The sequence below is a fragment of the Hibiscus syriacus genome, unplaced genomic scaffold (assembly GCF_006381635.1).
Source record: "Hibiscus syriacus cultivar Baekdansim isolate YM2019G1 unplaced genomic scaffold, ASM638163v2 tig00110890_pilon, whole genome shotgun sequence".
NCBI lineage: Eukaryota > Viridiplantae > Streptophyta > Magnoliopsida > Malvales > Malvaceae > Hibiscus > Hibiscus syriacus.
Genome location: NW_024062900.1, coordinates 2054432 through 2065711, shown reverse-complemented (window position 1 = coordinate 2065711; position 11280 = coordinate 2054432). Strand labels below are relative to the sequence as shown.

Here is an 11280-nt window from a genome sequence, read left to right as displayed (position 1 = left end):
GATACCTACATCACAAGGCTCACAATAAAGTAATAAGTAATAACTCTTCCAAATGATCCACTCGTCCAAGCATTGGAAAAGAAGATCATAACTAAAGCAGACTTGCGATGACTTTTTGAATGGGATCCTAATCTTATTTTGTTAATATGTCTTCTAGATATATAACCGTATGTCTCTTGTATTTCTAATGGTTCTTGAATTGCATCAATCCGATATCGGGAACTCAAGATATTTTCATTTTACTGAAGACGGTGCATGAAGAAAATCCTATACGAGATTAATACGGGATTTTATAAATATTACGAATTTCAATATTTTTATTGATTATTTGTAATATAATTTAATATAGGATGATGATATCTTTTAGGATTAGATTTATTATTTTATTAGGAATTAAGGTTGTGTTAAAATATTATTTTTAGTTATTATTATTTTATTAGAAATTAGAGTTAAGGCATGTTTATTTTATTATTATTTTATTCATTAGTTATTTAGGAGCTTTAGAACTCAACCCCTATATAAAGGAGGCTTCATTCAACTTTGTAATTCAGATTTCTTTGATTAATAATACAACGAGAGTTCGTTTTTGCAAGTGCTGATTGTCTTATGCCTTCGAAGCTTCTTCTCCTAGAGTTCTTTCAAGTTCTTGTGAGGGAGATTAATCTTTACACTCCAATTTGCCTTTTCATTACGACTAGGAGGGTTGGTTAGAGCCATATTATCGTGTTTTCCTTTTCATTGTGACTAGATGGGCTCGATAAGACATTATCCATCGATTTTCCACATATCCATCCATGCCATCAATCATCTTTATTGTTCACTTTCATAAGGGAGATCTTTTGATTTCTTGGTTATTTTTATTTATTTTCAATTCCTTTATCTTTTATTTATATTGTTTTAATCTTGTTTCTTACTTTGTTTCCAGCACCAAAAAGAAACCATAAAGAACCCTAACTATTGCCGCCACCTTCCCCATTCATTCCTTATTGTTCTTCATCGAGTCTAGAGCTTTTATAGGTTTGATTCTTCAAGAAGAGCAACGTTCATCAATCCACCACCCTCCCTATCAATATACTTTTATTTACTTGTTCATTTATTTTACTTATTATTGAAACTCATATTATCATCACTTTTAATTCTCTTTACAGTGCAGTGCAATAAGTTAGAATTTAGAGTTTCACCAATCCCTATGGAGACAATATATTTCTATATTATAACTTGCGACATGTATACTTACACCAAATGCGAAGCACTTAAATTATACAACAAGTTTTTGGCACAGTTACCTAGGATTGGAAATAGCGACTTTGATTTTTATTTCTTGTACCTTAGTTTTTAGTATTATTTTTCTTTTTGATTTTCTTTCTTTTCGGATTCAAGGATCTTAAAATTTTTGGTTTTGTATCTGTGTATGAGTAGGATGAGACCAACATCATCAAAGTATCCATTTGAACCCAAAATAGAGTGAGTTCTTCATAGAAGAATACGAGAGCAACGAGTAACAATGGGAGGCTGACTCGTTGATCCAATTGATGACCCTAATGCTTTTGGTTACCAGATAGGTGAAGCAAGAGGACGAGGAGATTTAGTAGAGGGACTTGGTCAAGTAAAGAACAAACCCATTTGAGACTACTTAGAGAAAGATCATAACGGTCTCAATCCAAGAGTTGTCACACCTGAAATAGAAGCCACCTACTTCGAACTAAAACTAATAATGTTCAATATGATCAACACAATTGGTCAATTTGGTGGATCAGCAACAGACGATGCGAGATAACATCTCAAATCATTCCAGGAAATTTATAACTCATTCATGTAACAAGGAGTCCATGAGGATGTCCAAAGGCTGAAATTATTCCCCTATTACTAAGGGATAGGGAAAATCGTGGTTAAATAGTATCTTATCCGGATCTATTGAATCTTGGACGGATTTATGTTGTGATTTCATTGCTAGATTTAGTTATTCAAATATGACTGATAAATTGTGTAATGATATTACTTCTTTTCGGAAGGCAAATGATGAATCCATGTTCGAGGCTTGAGAGCGATACAAGGAGCTTTAATACAAATGTCCCATGCAAGGATTCCCAATATGGACACAAGTGATGATGTTCTACAACTCAGTGAATACACCGACAAGGATGATAGATGCTTCGGCAAATGGCATACTCCTCGACAAGTCACCGTATTAAGCAATGGAGATTCTGAACCGTCTTACCAATAATGATTATCAGTTCCCAACTACCAGAAGAGGAGGAGTCCGACGTAATTCCATAATAAATGAACTTGATTAATCGAAAACTATTTTGCATAGTTGGCTACTTTAAGTAACTTGGTTAAAAATATGCAGCGACCAAGAAATCCACAAGAGATCAAGGTAGTAAATTTCTTTTACGAGTTATGTAATGGTAACCATGATTCTTTTGAGTATCCACAGAACCCATAATCTAGTTTTTATGTTAGAAGCTATAACTGGAACAACAATGTGATTTCCACCACATAAACATCAGCCTGGAGGGAGCACCCTAATTTCTTATGGAGCAACCCGAACAATGGCCTCAATCAAAACAATTGGAATTAAAAAATATTGGGATTCCAACATAACATACCAAGGCAACAAATGGCACAGCAACAATCAACACCATATAGTTATTTTGGAAAATACTCTAAAATGTTTTATGTTAAAAACTAAATCTTACACGGTCGATAATAGTATTTTCATGAAAATGACTAATGCTTTCATTAACATGACTGAGATGAGACTGCATAACCACGAGGCAACTTTGAAATCCTTGGAGACAAAGGATGGAAAACTTGCTCATAATTTGAACACAAGACTACTAGGTAGTTTACCCGGTAATACTAAGGTCGCACAGGGATTAGGCCACATGCAGTGTAAGGTAATCACCACCCGAAGTAGACATAAGCTAACCAAAACCCCTCCACAGCCCACACAGAGAACTCAACCAATAAAACATACTCATGTTCAGAAAGATGCATCCAACAACAATTCCTCAATCGATATTGATGAATCGATGGTTGCCCAGGTAAGTCCACATGCCTCGATAATTCTAGATATATTCATCAATCAAATTCTAAACATATGGGGAGAATGAAGAGATCTGAATTCCACCACCATTCCCTCAGTGGCTGAAAAGATAGAAATAAGAATACCAGTTCAAGAAATTCTTGGACATCTTGAAGCAAGTTCATATCAACTTGCCGTTGGTTGATGTGATCGAGCAAATGTTGAACTATGCTAAGTTACTTAAGGACGCCATGTTGCATAACCGAATGGTACCCAAAGTAAAAGATCCTGGTAGTTTTACAATACCATGTGCAATTGAAAATCACTTCTTCAGGAAGACATTGTGTTATCTTGGAGAAAACATAAAACTTATGTCGAAATTTGTGTTCCGAAGATTGGGTATCGGGAAGGCGAGACCTATAAAGTTATGCTATAGATTGCAGACATATCCTATAAGCAAATGAGTATTCACCTATTATCCTTGGAAGATCATTCCTACTAATGGGAAGAACCTTAATTGAAGTTGAAAGGGGAGAACTCACTATGAGAGTGAATGACCAGCAAGTCAAACTGAATGTTTTTCCAACATAAGGCATGCTGACGATCTAGAAGAATAGAAACTCATTCATGCCACCACTGAATTAAATTTTGAAGTAGATGAAAATTGCCATGGTAATCCTACTGCCAAACTGGAGGAAATTGAAGAACCAGACGATGGAGAGAAAGATGAAACTGAATAGTAAATAAATCGGGTAAATATTTTAGACCATTAGACTACTCAGGTAAGGAAAGTAAACTTGAAAAATATTCTATTGAGAAACCTCCCATGTTAGAATTGAATCCATTGATAGGGCTATTAGTACTTCCTTTCAACTATAGGTTAAAACGTTTTTGGGAAAATTGAAATCGAGATGGTTTGGGACGTTCGAGGCAGTAATACCTTTCTCAAATGGTGTCAAGTCTACCATCAATTGACAACGATTAAAGCACTATACCGGTGCCCATGTTGAATGCAACAATGAAGTGATTACTCTTTGAGAAGCATGAATATGCTCTCATTCAGTACTTTTATTGTTGAATTTTTTTCCTTTTATTTTTATTTTTGTTTTCTTTGGATTTTATTTTTGAAGTTCAATTTTCATTCTTATTTATTTTAGTCTTTATATATTTAATTTAGTTTATTTTTTATTTAATATTTATCTTTTTGTTTTGTTTGAAATTTAGGATAGGAGTTCAAGAAGAGTAGGAATTGGATGCAAAGAATTCAGACAAGTATATCTCTGAACTGATGATGTCACCATCGGTTTCACCATCAAAGTACAAAATGTCGCGAGCCGCAGAATTGGGATTGAGACATTAGTGCAAGTTTCTGACAAAGAGGTTCAAGATGAGGTATCAGGCTTGCCAAGACTTCCAGACTTGGCCCATCACTTGGAGAATGTTGTGGAGCCCATTCACATTGGCCGTGAAAAAAATGAAAGTGGCATCATATTCGAAGATGTTCATAGGAGCTTGGAAAATATGGCAGGGGACGATGTCATATCAAGGATGATTATGGAAGAATCTTTTCATATTCAGTGTGAACACCTATCCAAGGAAAGAATTCTACTAATGGATTTAATTAGATAGGATTGGGTTGGGTTTCCTTGATTTAGGGGATTATGTATTAATTTGACTCATCTTAGTCGTTGATGTAAATAGATTTAGGCCATTGATTTAAAGGGAGCTCAAATATAAATAGAGAGCCTCCCCTCCTTATTTGTAACATCTCATTCCATTCGTTCTCTTGGAAGAGCAATAAAGCTCTGAGGCATTTACTCTATCTCTTATGTTCTTTGTTCTTAAGTCTCTTTTTGCTGTTGCCTCTCTTAGTGGCTGGAGTAGCCATGCTTATGTTTGCACTTCCACACTATAGTCTAACCTTGGTGGCTTGGAGTAGCCACGTTGGTGTTAAAGCTTTTGCATCCAAGAATCCTTGAGGGCTTGGTTCCAACCTTGGTGAGTTTGCGTGCTCACTAGGCTTGGGTAAGGCTTACTTAGTGACAGAGAAGACCCAGAAGTGTCAAGAAGCTTCTAAGGTCGTACGTCCTGTCATACCTTAACTCTGATATTGTGACTGTTTGGGCTTGAAGGTTTTGAGAGAGTGACAAAAGCTTCAACCATCGAAGAGGTCGAGCACGAGACTGAACCAAGTGATGAGGTTGAAAACATAAAGGTTCAAAGTGTACCACCAGTAACACGATCCCCACCATTGCGAGCTAGCAAGGAAATCAGATAATTGGCTCGAAGGACACTCATCATTCAAGGTGATGACCTTTCTGACTAACCCATTCACTTTGCATTCATTAAGGACGATGCTCCTTTTGATTTTGGGGGGTTGTTTGATAATTACTTGCATTCATTTAGTCATCAAATATAGTTTCATATATTAGTTGCCACGACTTTTACTGTATTAAACTGCTTGGACTTGTTTAATATCAAATAATGAATTTTGCCACTTCTCTTAATAGATAAAACCTTTAATTTAGGATTTACATGGAAATTACATAGGATTTCACTATGATGCTAAATATAGTTTGACACGATTGAAACTTGTTGATGAAAGGAGACATAGTGAACTTAGGTTTCTTAAAAATTGGGTAAATAATAATAATTGCATGCTAGAGGTGCTCGAAACTTGCTCTAGTTATTACACATTCATGAATTATTAGAGGTGTCTGGAACAAGCTCTAGTTGCTACTCATTCAAGAATCGCTAGAGGTGCCCGAAACTGGCTCTATTCGACAAAAATTAAGAAATTGCTTGCTTTGCTAGAGGTGCCCAAAACTGGCTCTAGTCGACAAAAATTAAGAAATTGCTTGTTTTGCTATAGGTGCCCAAAATTGGATATAGTAAAAATTAAATACCCTAGTTATCAATTTGATGAAACCTGTTGTTCACATGGAATCCTATTAGTTGACTTGTACACAACTACACACACATTGTCATGAGCATTATAGTTTGAGTCTGAGAAATTTTTTTGCTATCTGAAAAATCAAAAGGTCATCATACTCTGTAACATAGTTCTGAGGATGGATTTCAAGTAAAAAGCATGTTTTTTATGGTCGATTGACAAGTAATTATTAGTTTTACATTACTTAGGAACAAGCAATAGTTCGAGTTTTGAGGTGTGTTAAGTGTATAAAAGTATTATATTTTCTACCCCTTTTTTATCATAATTATTGTTAGACTCTGGATCATTTTAGTTGCATTATTAATCATTCATGTATGATTTCATAGTTTCCTTCATCATTAATTTTGATATTACATTTTGGTTGGTTTTGTGGAAAAGATGATGTTGGTGTGTTTTAATTTGTGCATGTGAGGAATTGCCTTGGCAAGATGAAATTATCGTGGCATTGGAAGATGATTTATGAAGGGTCTAACGAGCCGATTGCCAATAATGATTAGATAAGTCCACCTCATTTAAGATAAGAATGAAAAACAGGGAATAAGTTCCAAAAATCTGGAAATCCACGCAGAGTTTTAAGTAGATAAGGAAGTCACATTTGCAAGGAGTTTAAGCATAAAGATAAAAAGATATTTATTATCTATTTTATTCCAACTAAAACTCTTCTTCATCAACAACCAATTCAACATAATCATCTCCTATAAATAATGATCAAATCTCAATCTGCAAGGTGTGACCAACTAGAAAGAGAAAGGCTAAACATCTTCTTCTTCATTTCTTGTTGATTCATGTTGGGAAATTTTTATTTTGTATTTTTTTTTCACTTAGCCATGAACTAAACTAAATTGTCTTGGGTTATTGGGTTTTATGGTTGTGAAAATGTTTGGATTTGTTTAAGTTCTTGGTTACGTTTTAGGTTCAAAGTTTGTTAATTCTTGGTTCTTTAATTGATTTCGAGTGAATTGTGAGAGGATCTTGAAATTTATCCATTTATATAATAGTGGGAGAGTTAGATTCAAGAAACGAATGAGCATGATCTTCATTCAAATGAAACGTTGATGAAGGTTAATTCATCTTAAGGATAAGATTCAGATTTCAATGGCTAAAAGGAGTACAAGATCGATTGTTGTTCACCCATGGTTAACGTAGATATGTATTACCAAGGCATACACAAGTGATCAATTATTTGAGTTAGGGATAACAATAAGACATTGAAGAACGCTTCACCGAGATTTGAAGGGAGGAACCCAGTTGCTAAGGGAATTGAATTATTCTCAGTTGTCAAGGTAATCGAGCTGTCTCATCAATCACTAACCTAGACTATCCATACAGTTATCACACCGCAACTCACGATAACCCGACCTGTTCTCTTATTCGATAACAATCTACTTTTATTTACATGTTCATTTATTTTACTTATTATTCAAGCTCCTAATATCACCAATTTTTATTCTCTTTATTCTCTTTATTGTGGAGACGATATCTTTCTATACTATAACTTACGACGTGTATACTTGTACAAATTACGAAGAACTTAAATCACACAACATTGTCTCAACAAGAATCGAATTTGATCTCGATTTTTTGTAACGAACCAGTGCTAAGTGCGTTCAATGGAAGTCAAGAATGCCACATGTTGATGCTTCCTCCCAACTATAAACCAGAACAACATCCAGACCAACGTCGTCTTTTTGAAATGAAAGTGTTTTGATTTTAAAAGTAATGCGAAATGCCAACCTAATTTTGCATAAAATCGATAAGGTAACCCAAAGGGTGTTAAGTGCATGATAGAAAATTAGCTAAGCATGATAGAAATCATATTTAGCATGTTTTATAAAAAGTGATAAAATTTATGTAAAGTAAAAACAAAAATGAAATAAAATAAGAATATTTTACAAAATAGAAATAAAATAACAAAGATAAACCCAAGATATCCAAACCATATCCTAAGGGGGTATTTATAGGTTTTTAAATCCCTAAAATAGTGAACAAATTAAAATGCTAAAAATCTTAAAGATAATTCCAAATTTTAAATTAAAACTTAAAAACTAAATTTCCTAAAATATGTCCACAAATTGTGCTGACTAGGCTACTTCCAAAATCCTCCTGATGTTGGTTGGACCTTCCAGAAACTGTCACGTCATACCGCGTCGTGCCTAGCTTCGTGTCCATGTCTACAACTGTGTTCAGATAATAAAAAAAATGTGAACATCGCCCTTTTACTGCCAATTCTAATATATTGATCAATGCACAGAAATAAACGAAACATAACCTAAATCAATAGTAATCAATTCATAAAATCAGAAAACGAACAAGTAAAAAGTAAAATTATAGAACACTCATCAACCAGTTAGAGACCTTACAATCCTCATGCCAATAATTACAATTCAAGGTGGAGAGATCATCTGAATTTTAAGTATGAGTAAAACACGAGACAGAATCAAGCATATCAATTGAAACCACCACCACCCCAACAGTATCAACTGCAAAAATCATCACTAGAATTGGTCATTGAACATTTAGCGATATCTTAGGATAAATTTCAAGTTAGGATTGAAGTTCATTTCCAAGAGCTTGACAAACAAATGAGCCAACTAGCACAAATTTTCATCGAAACTGATGTCCCAAAGAAGATAGGCACAAAGTCCTAGAAAAAGAAGAAAGAACCAAAAACTCATACAAAACCTCATGCTCCATCACCTTATGTTGTTCCACCTCCTTTCCCATCAACATTAGTTAAACGTGATAAACAAGACAATGAAATGGAAATACTTGATGTTTTTCAAAAGGTCAAGATAAACATACTTCTCCTTGACGTTATCAAAAAGGTTCCACGATATGCTAGATTTTTTAAGGATCTCTACACGAATAAAACAAAGCTTACTGGTAATGAAAAGGTAAACTTAGGTGAAAACTTTTATGTCATAATTCAACGTAAGCTTCCACCTAAGTACAAGGATCAATGTATGTTTGCGATATCTTGTAAAATTGGTAAGGTAGGAATAAAGCGTGTTATGTTCGATCTTGGTGCTTCTATAAATATTATGCACTTTCTATTTACAACTTACTTAGTACGAAGCCTTTGAAGGAAAGAGTATCCAACTAACTGATATATCCATCAATTATCCTAACAGACTCCTTGAGAACATATTTGTTAAGCTAAATGGCTTAATATTTTGACGGATTTCTACGTCATCGACATAGAAAATGATCAAACCAACACTTCATCTAGAGGTGGAAATTGAGTCATTCAGATCAGGTTTGGGTCAAGTAATTTCAGTTCGATTCATTTCAGGTCAGATTACTTTGGTTTAGATTCAGTTCAGGTCAGATTAGATTTGGTTCAGGTTTAGTTTGAGTCTATAGAAATTCAATTCAGGTCAGGTATTGGGTCAAGTCAAAGTTAAATTGATTGATTTTTAGGTTGTGTTAATATCAGATTAGTTGGTTTCGGTTCGAGTCAACCATTAGATTTTTTAGTCAATGTAGATCGGTTTTAATTCAAGTCGGCCTTTAGATTTATGGGTAAATCTTTATATTTTTAGGTCAATCATTGTCACTCTTTATCATCGTAACTTTTGATGCTTCTCTTTATTAGTTATAATTTAAGAATTTATTATGAATATGTATTGTCACATCTTAAATGTAGACCTAGAAGTTTTAGTTTTAATCAATTAAATCAATAAATCTTTAAAATCAAGAATTTTATGTGAATATATATTGTCACAATTTAAGTTCAGAGCTAGAAGTTGTTTCATTAGACATAAAGATTCTCTTTGAACTAGGGAAATATTATATTGAATCGTTAAACTATTTCTAGAAGTGGTGGTTAACTTGTAGTATAATAAAAAATGTGAAAAAAACATAGATCTTTTTCCTACTTTTCAATTCTAAAAATAGATAATAAAAAATAAAAAATCATTCATTCATTTATACTTAATTATTAGGTTAAAATTGGGTTGAAGTTCAGTTCGGATCGGGTATGGGTATGGGTAAATTAAATTCAGACTGCTTTCGGTTCTAGTTGCTTTCGATTATGGTTACTTTCGGTTTGGTTTTCTTTTGTCCAAAAACTTTTTGGTCGATTTTAGTTCGGGTTATTTTGGGTTTTTGATAAATTTTGAGTCGTCCATTTCGAGTTTCGTTTCGGGTACGGGTAAAATTTTCTAGGACTAACTTCCTCTGAAATTTTACTTATTCGACCCTTTCTAAGCATGACACATACTAAAACTAACTTCAGGAGTGGAATTCTTTCCATGGAATTCAATGATGATGTTGTTAAATTTTATGTTTACAAGGTGATGAAGTATCCATACACCATTGTGAACATTTGTTTCGTTGATATTTATGAGCCTTTAGTATATGGGTTTGTGGAAATAAATTTATCCGATGATTTGTACAGGAAATTAGAGGATAAAGACAACAAATCCAAGGAGTTGAAAAATATTTCGTTTGTTGATTCATATTTGCACTTAAATCCTTTCAAAAACTAAATTTTTACCTTTAATTTTGTAGGAACCAAAAATAGAGTTGAAACCATTACTGAAACATTTGAAGAACTCATTTTTGGCAAAGATGATGTATTATCGGCCATTATTTTGGACAAGATTTTAAAACTGGGAAAGATCTAAAAAATGCTTATGAGAATGTTTGAATCTACAAGGACAAAATTAAGGAACTCTATGATCATAAAATTTATCATAAAGGATTTATTAGTTGGAAAAAACTAATGAAGTGGAAATGTCTCTCACAGAACCTGTTGTCTGAATCAGGTTGTCGAGCTAATGACGTTAAACACAACACTTTAATGAGAGGTAACACATTTTAATTTTATTTTTCTTTCTCAATTATTTTTATTTTTATTGATTATTTGTTTTATTTTTATTTTTGAATTTCTTAGGTACATAGTATTTTTTTTATCAAACTTAAATGGAGATAGATCAAATATTTTAAGTTGAGCAATGAATGATTTTTATCCTTTAGTAGAGCATGTCACGCGAACAGTAGGAATTACTCATCCCCTTTCTCATGCCCATTGTTTTATTAAACGGTGCATGTTAACAAACCCCCTCGCTCCTCGCTCCTCGCAGGCGCATTTTAGCAAGACTCAAATCTATTTCATTAAATTTTGCCGCCCATTTGATTTCGTTTTCCCCGAATTCTTTTATCTTCCACCTTTCCACATTGGGGCCCACTTTTATTTTATTCACTAAAATCACTCTATTTAGATTCCAACACAAAACTTCACCTCTTAAAAAAACACAAAATACATCCCTTTTTCTCTTATAAACAAAAACCTCAT

General features: G+C 33.6%; 1 non-coding gene across 1 annotated transcript; it reads right to left on the bottom strand.

The window, feature by feature from the left end:
• Nucleotides 1-1979: 1979 nt before the first annotated feature.
• Nucleotides 1980-2086, bottom strand: LOC120144937. The gene has a single exon (XR_005518086.1). It is a non-coding gene; the product is annotated as a small nucleolar RNA R71 (small nucleolar RNA).
• Nucleotides 2087-11280: the final 9194 nt, after the last annotated feature.